The sequence below is a fragment of the Ursus americanus genome, chromosome 22 (assembly GCF_024610735.1).
Source record: "Ursus americanus isolate L20-20 chromosome 22, mUrsAme1.1.p, whole genome shotgun sequence".
Classification (NCBI taxonomy): Eukaryota; Metazoa; Chordata; class Mammalia; order Carnivora; family Ursidae; genus Ursus; species Ursus americanus.
In genome coordinates, this window is record NC_142148.1 from 50,013,229 (window position 1) to 50,021,905 (window position 8,677).

Consider the following 8,677-nt stretch of genomic DNA (forward strand, 5'->3'; position numbering starts at 1 on the left):
AAGCAAGGGGAGTGTGAGAGGGAGAAGCAGGCCTGCAGCGGAGGAGCCTGATGTGGGACTCGATCCCAGGACTCCGGGACCACACCCTGAGCTGAAGGCAGATGCTTAATGACTGAGCCACCCAGGCGCCCCTCATTTTCATTTTCTTAATGACTAATGATGTTACACATCTTTTCATGCATATAGTTGCCATTTTAAAACCTTTTTTGGGAAAGTGGCTGTTCAGGTCTTTTGCCCTTAAAAAAAAACCAACTTGGGTTTTCTTAATATTGAGTTAGAAGAATTGTTTATATATTCTAGATGCAAGTCTTCTTCAGATATATGTTTTGCGAATATCTTCTCCCATTTATGCATCATGGAGGATTTTTGAGAATCAGGAAGGTACGGCCTGGGGGGTAGATAGTACTCCGAGGCTGGTGTGTTTCATTCTAGAGTCTCTGATACTTTCGTAGCTGCTTCTGCTGCCAGACCTTCCTCCAATTCTCTCTCACCACAGTGACATGGAAACATCATGTCACCTCCACCTAAAAACTGCAGGTCAGCTCTGGCCTCCACTGCCCACCCTCCACCTCACTGGAAGCAATGGTGCTCACCTCCATACTTTTCTTCCTTGTTTGGTAACACATAGGAGCAATTTTTTCCTTGTATATCAGATTATCACATTATATGCCTTAAAAACATGCACTTTTGTCAGTTATAGCTCAATTTAAAAAATCGAGCATCATGTAGCGTTACTATTGCTGCATAACAAATGACCCCAAATCTTATCGTCCAAATAACCACCCTTTGTTATTGCTCGGAAGTCTACAGTTCTGCTGATAGAAGGCAAGCTCAGCTGATCTCAGGCGGGCTCGCTTGCACACCTGCAGTCATATGGAATCTCAGTCTCTCTGTAAGTGGTTCAACAGAATCCAGCCCCCATATTACCATTAGCCTGCTGTTTCTGTCTCTGTGGTTCCAGTTCATCTAACTGCATTGCTGTACTAACACGGCTTCCAGCAGCCTCTGGAATCCCTCTCATGTGCCGCTGGGCCCAGAGATGGCTTGTAGACCTCTAGGATTGTCTTGATTTGGTTCTCTGAGAAGCAGACCCTGAGAAAAACACTTAAGTATAAGTAGCTCATTTCAGGAAGTTGAGAAGTGGAGAAGGAAAGGAAGGTAGAGGGGCAGCCAATACAGTGTCTGTGTTAATGAAGAGGCTACCACTGAGAAACTGGGGCACAGTCCCACTGGGGATGTGCTTCCGGATTGTCCCATCTAAGGGACAAAGAATGGAATCTTTGTTGAGGTTGAGAATCATCTGGTGAGAGTTAACGTGAGCCTCTTTCCTCCTTAATCAGGGTTTTGACTCTGAGGCTTCTCCCTCAAGGCTTTACTGCAAAGGAGTTGCTGGCCGTGGAGGCTGGGTCTAGTCTTGTCAGCTAGGTTCCCATTTAACTATTTTAAGTCCACTATAAGTAGGTGATATTTACCTGGTGGGTAATCACAAAATGCAAATGGACTCAAAGGATACCAGAAGTAAGTCTGACCTGTTTTCCTTCGTGGCATAATCAGCTAAAGCCCCTCCCACCCCCTTCAGGGACCAAGGGGGCTGGATTTCTGGATTTAAGGCTGCTGGTGTGCCAGTAGTGCACTGGCTGCACCTGTTAGCGCTTTCCCGTGGGCAGCAGGATGGAATGCCCATCAGAAGCCAGCACTCCATCCTCTCGTGCATGCATCACCAAATAGAAATCTGCTTTTAATGAAGCAGCAGATATTTTTAGTGATTTATCAGGAAACGTTTTGTTACATGGGATGATGGAATACGGCAGAACATTCACGTAATCCCTGCGGCCTCATGATTTGAAAGTCTATGAAGGAACTTAAGCAGTTGGATGTAAGCAAGCTTAACAGTAGGAAGAGCACAAAATGGCCTAATTTATCAGAAGATATTGTGTTAAAACTTGCACAAGGTGGCTTCTGAGCTTGCTGTGCTCAAAAAATGAACAAGGGTTGTGACAAGTCCCTGCTTCAGATCCACTGATTCTCTCCCAGGCTCAGACTAAATGTTTCTGGGCCTGCGTATTTTTCTGCCTTTCAGATTTTCACCCTCTCACAAGACTGTGTTGGACCACCATTTTGGCTCTTGTCCCCTCCCCTGCCTATCACCAGCCACGCTTTCAATCTGTTGTAGAGATGGATACCACTATGAGTATCTTCTTGCTTTCCAGGCTGAATTAGCCCCACCAGTATCAACGTTCACACCCGGGTTAATTGATTAACACATTCATTTGTTTCAGGAAGTAGTGTTGAAAGTATCTGTGTGACCAACATTAGGGGGCTCAGCAAACACAAAGCCCCAATATTTACTTACACTCTCTTGATGTCAAACATTCCAGTTTGAAGGTGGGGGGGGAACAATGTTCCAGTTTAAAGGCCATGAGGCTGGAGGGATTCTCTCTAAGTCAGGAAAGGGAAGGCCTCTTTGTTCTATTCTGGCCTTCAGTTGATTGCATGTGGCCCACCCACACGGGAGAGGGCAATCTGCTTCACTGTCTGCCAATTTAAATGTTAATCTCATTCAGAGACACCCTCCACAGACACAGCCAGAGCAATGTTTGACCAAAATATGAGGGCGCCCCATAACCTAATCAGGTTGACACATCAAATTAACCATCATATTATTCTTCATTTCTTTCAGCAGCTCCAATTATGGATGTGCCTTAGTTTATTAAATCAGTCTCTGTTCATGGACAGTTGATTATTTTTAATCTTTTGTTATTGTGAGTAACTCTGCGATGAACAGCCTTGGGCACACATATTCATTTGTTTGCCACTGCATCGATGGTTCAGCTTCCCAGAGGTGGGATTTCTGGGTAAAAGGGAAAATGCATATGTAATTGCCCCTTCCTGGAGACTGTACCACTTTGCGTTCTACCAACAATGCCTGAAAGCCCTTGTTCCATGGGGAAACAGGGATCCATGTTTGGTCAAGGAGAACACCATCACTCTTGGCTATGGAGATTGCTTTAGGACCAAGCTGGCCAATGGGAGTGATCAATGGGAGTTTTTTGTGAAAGCATCAGGACACAGAAGCTGTCTCTCCCTGGGGATGGCTCAGCTAGGTGTTGTAAACCTCCAGTGTCTAGGGGCAACCACATAGAGAAAGCCTGGTCAAGAATGATACAAAGAAGTAGTGCCGAGAGACACAGAAAGGACAGTAAGATGGAATCCTGATGGAATAATAGAGCCCCTGGATCCAGCTGGACCTGAATCAGAGGCTATTCCTACACTTATTCAGTTATGAGACCAAAACTTCAGTTTTTAAAAGCCAAATACAATTTCACCTATATGTGGAATCTAAAAAGTAAAACAAATAAGCAAAAGTGCAGAAACAGAACCATAAATAGAAACCAGTGGCTGCCAGAGGGGAGGGGGTTGGGGGATGGGCAAAACGAGTGAAGGAGAGTATAGGCTTCCAGTTATGGGATGAACAAGTCACAGGGATTAAAAGTACAGCATAGGGAATATAGTCAATGGTATTGTGATAGCATCGTATGGTGACAGATGGTAGCTACACTTGTGAGCATAGAATAATGTATAGACTTGTCCAATCACTATGTTATACACCTGAAACTAACATAAAGTGTATATCAACTCTACTTCCATTTTCAAAAAGTTGAAATGAATCCATTTTCCTAAAACCAAGAGAGTCCTAACAAATGCAGCATGCTGCACAAAACAGGATTTCTGCTTTCACAGTAATTTACAATTGAAATGAAGGCATAAAAATTGAGCTACCCTATGATCCAGCCATTGCACTACTGGATATCTACCCCAAAGATACAGACGTAGTGAGGAGAAGGGCCATATGGACCCCAATGTTCATAGCAGCATTGTCCATGATAGCTAAATCGTGGAAGGAGCCGAGATGCCCTTCAACAGATGACTGGATTAAGAAGTTGTGGTCCATATATACAACGGAATATTACTCAGCTATCAGAAAGAACGATTTCTCAACATTTGCTGCAACATGGACGGCACTGGAGGAGATAATGCTAAGTGAAATAAGTCAAGCAGAGAAAGACAATTGTCACATGGTATCACTCATCTATGGAACATAAGAACTAGGAAGATCGGTAGGAGAAGAAAGGGATAAAGAAAGGGGGGGTAATCAGAAGGGGGAATGAAGCATGAGAGACTATGGACTCTGAGAAACAAACTGAGGGCTACAGAGGGGAGGGGGGTGGGGGAATGGGATAGACTGGTGATGGGTAGTAAGGAGGGCACGTATTGCATGGTGCACTGGGTGTTATGCGCAACTAATGAATCATCGAACTTTGCATCAAAAACCAGGGATGTACTGTATGGTGACTAACATAATATAATAAAAAATATTATTATAAAAAAATGAAATGAAGGCACGAAAAACAATGAGAACAACGCAAGACAGAGTATTATCAGGTGCTATACTTTCTGTTATAGACTGAGCGCCATTAGTCCTTCCGAAGTCAGAGGAAGGGCAGGCAGTGGGCCGTGAGGTGATAGGATTTGGGTGGGTGGGACTTTGAAGAGCTCCATAATCCTGTGCCTGCAATTTGAAATCTGATATGGTCTGAGAACCAAAGTTTTTGTAGTGTTGGGGCAAACTTGTGTTCAAGGTGGAGGTGAAGAAATTTTAAACTGTCAGCTTAGGGGCTATGGCCTCAGACCCTGCCAGGGGTGATAGATATGTCACTTTTGGTAGATGTACAGTTTTACACTTCCAACGTCTGAACTATTTAAATTCTGAAACACTTTTGGCCCTACAGAGTGCCTAAAAGACTGCTTCTGTGCTTCATGTCTCAGGGAAGTGAGGGGATGTGTTTTCTGAGGCCTCGATGTTGGGGTGGGTGACCCCAAGGGAACCCCAGAGGCATGACTTGAAAGGCACCCATCCCATGGGCAGCAGGAAAAAGATAGGATGCCTTAAGCACTTGAGATGTGTAAACTCTCCGTGTCTCCAGTTTATAAGTCTCTACTACCATCCCAGTGGGGCTGCTGCGTAAAACTAGTCAGACTGTGACCTGCACAAAGTTGCTTTATCAAGGGAGGAGGTGGGATAACATCCAAGCTGGGCCACCCTTCACTGGCCACGTGGGCACTCTGGCGCCGGCCACCCATTCAGCACTGTTGGGTGATGTGATGGTGGTGGCGACAGTGAGGCAGAGGGAGCATTATTAGGCCTTGTGCTTACTATTGACCAGTTAGTGTCCTCTCCCTGACCACTGCCCATTGGCACATGGGCCTGAGCTATCCCTGGCCTTCCTCTCTGCAGTCTTGGAATGGCCTAACAGGCTGCCCCCCAAGCCATGGGCTCCTCTAGGACAAGGACCATTGTCCTCCTCATGTCTATTTCCCAAGTGCCTGACATGCTTAGCATAGAAAGGGGTGAGTGAACTACGTCCATTGAATGGTGACTGTCCATTGCTAGGGTGACCCGAAGGTCAGAGACTCCCTTAACCACAGCTCCCTTTTGTACATTTCCCCACAGAGACTCCCAAGGAAGGGGCTGCACCCACACGGCCGTGGGTGATCCACAGCCTCTTCTCACCGAGGGCATCCACGCCTCAGCCTGGGTCAGCTCTGTGATCTGTGGGCTGTTCAGACCTTAGGGGCCAAGAGGTGTCTGACTCCTTTGTCGGCTGCAGGGACAGGAATGAAATCCAGCAGGATCTCCCAGGAGCTACACAATCTGTGGTTTCTTCAGTGGGTGTGATGAGAAGCATCCAGGACGCCATCAGACTGGCTCAGGGGCAGGGACATGGTCTCTGCGGGCCCTGACCTGGAGCCTCCCACCATTGAGAGAGAGCAGCTCCTCTCGTTTAGGAGCAGAGTTTGGGGGATCCCAGAGTCTTCCCTTAGGAAGAGTCCAGGCTAGGTACCTTAGCCCCTTAATCCTAAACCCAAGTTGCTGTGCCTGAGTGGTGAGCTGGCCCATTGAGCTGGAGTTTCTCTTCTGTGCAGTGTTTTGTCCTGATTCTCTGTTCCTCTCCTCTCAGCCATGCGGGTCTTCTTGGCTTTTTGCTGTGGGGTCACTTCCTGAGGTGAGATAGGGACTGTAGACCAGGATGTGCCTTAGGCTGGCCCACTTTCCTTCTTCTTCTTCTGGAGCCCAGTAGCTGGTGGGTGGGTCAGAACCCTGTGAGAGGGCCTGGGTCGTGAGGTTTGATGAAATGGGTGGAAATACTTCTGTGATGAGAAGATTGAGGAGAAATGAGCCCTGTGGAAAGTGAATGTGGCGGGCAGGAAAGAATGGGGATTTAGACAGGGCCCTGAGAGGGCCTCCCCATGCAGGGCTCTGGCTACTGGCCCTCCCTGAGACCCACTGCTGCATTTGGCAAGGGGGCAAGGGTGGCCATCTGGGCAGGACTGGCAGGGCAGGTGTGGGAGCAGCAGGAGCCGCACCCTGAACCAGGCAGGCAGGGCCTCGCCATCTGGCCATAGGAAGAACTCCTTCACGGTGCTGGGCCCTGTCTGGCCTCCAGGCCACACTTTGGGCAGAGGGGTGAGAGAACGGAGCCTTCCTTTCTTTGCTCCCTTTTCTCAGATCTTCAACAGGAAACACCTGATCTAATTAGGAAAGAGGGACGGGGAAGGGGCCCTAATTGGATGAAGCTTTGAGCTGCCTGTGACCATCTGCACAGTGTGTCCTTTGCCTCTATCCTGCCAAGATGTGTGTGCGCGCGCGTGTGTGTGTGTGTGTGTGTGTGTGTGTGACAGAGAGGCAGAGAAAGAGATGATGTGAACAATAAGACAGGCACCCTGGATGCACTGAAACTAGGGCTCTTGTTCTTAGCTCATGGAGAGGCTTCTGGGGTTCATGAAGCTCCAGAAATTGTGTGCAAATATTTGGGTGCATGAGCATTTTTCTGGGAAAAGGCTCAGAGCTCCCAGATTCTCACAGGGGTTCACAGGGCCCAAAATATCAAGAATTTTAAAAAATAGATACACCTCATACATGGCGTCCACGTGGACTTGGATCCTCCAGGCCCAAATTTGGAAACAAGTGAAAGACAGGTAGAAAGAGGAAAGGGAAGGAAACGTTGAGGGTGTCTGAAGTCAAACCAGACATCTCTGCCTCAGGGTCAGGAGGGCGAGTAGGGGCTGCTGCTGCAGGATCGGGCCAGGATTTCTATAGCATTAAGTGACACTGGCCCGGGTGCTCAAAGGGACCCACCACCTAGAAGACCTGGTCCTTGCCTTTTTTGAGTTTGTTTGTTCTTGCTTTTTCTTCTTATAACTTCCACTGAGTCTGGAGTTCTGATCTGTTTATTTTGCACATGTCCTCCGAGGGAGGCAGAGGGAGGAAAAGAGAAGGGTCCCGGACCTTTGTGGACTGGTTAGATCTCTTAACCCTTTGGGGCCTGGGCTGGCCATCTTTGCTGCCATTGGTGCTTTGCTGGGGTTGGGGGGCTACTGCTGAGGCCTGCGCTACCAGGGGATTTTATGGCAGGCCCGTCCACTCCTCCCACTGCTGCCTCCTCATGCTGTGGCACTCTTTCGGGAAGGCATTTGCAGCTTGTTGGCTTGGTCAGTGACTCAGTGACACCTCAGTCAGCCCTGGAACTCCACCTGTTGGAAGCTGGGAACGGCTAGGGCGCTGGGGAACATGGGTGGGAGCAGCTGGCTGGGGCCTGGGGCTTGGAAGGGTAGCTGTTGCCCCCTCCAGCTTGCCCTCCCCGCAGAACCAGCGGGACGCTAGTCATGCGAGAGCAGAGGGGGAGCCCAGTCCCTGCATGCAGCGAGCCTGCGTTTCCTCCAGAGTCTGGGGCGCAGCCCCGGGGCTTCACAGCACCTCAAGGTACCTCACTCTTTTGGAGTTTGCTTTGTGGCTGTCACTGTGAGCTCCTGGAGGACCCAGAAATTTGGTCTTTTCATCTTTAATGATATAATGGCAGACAATTACCTAATACCTACCGTGTGCCTGGTACCATTTTGAAGCAGCCGATATGTTTTAGCCCCGGAGCTTCTGACAACCCTATGAGGAAGATTCTGTTATTATCCCCAGGTGATATAGGGAGACTGAAGCACAGGAGTGCTGGGTCACATGGTTTCACAGCTAGCCAGTAGGAGAGCTGAGGTTCACAGCCAGGTAGCCTGATGGCAGACTGGCTGCCGACACCATGCCATGGGACCATGGCACCTTCGGGGAGCCCTGCAGACAGGAGATGGGAAGTGTTCACCGAGCACGGGAAGGAGACTCAGAGAAGGAATGAAGAGTGCATCCCGTGCTGAGTTCACCATTTCCTGAACCTGAAGGCCAGCACTAGCCACCCAGTCCTGAGGTGGCCCCAGACACACCTTAAAAGGGTTGTTGACGTCCATTGTGTGTCTGTGATGTTCGAATGTCTTACAAGCATGACATTTCTTCGTACTTAGAAAAAGATGATAACAAATTTGTTTCATGTGAAGGAGTTTCCATGGCAGATAAAATTGGGAAGGGCGTTGCAGGAAGTGGGAACAGAGGGTGCAGAAAGTTTGATCTTGGGGAAGGTAAATAGTATACCATTTCCAAAACTGACAGACTTTCAGCAGAGAAAGGATTTCACGGTTAAATACTTTGGAGAAATGCCGAGTTAAACAAAATTAGACAGCTCTCTTTGCTACACGATTGCCCAGAGCCTTTAACATGCTGAAGTGTATTTTAAATCTACGA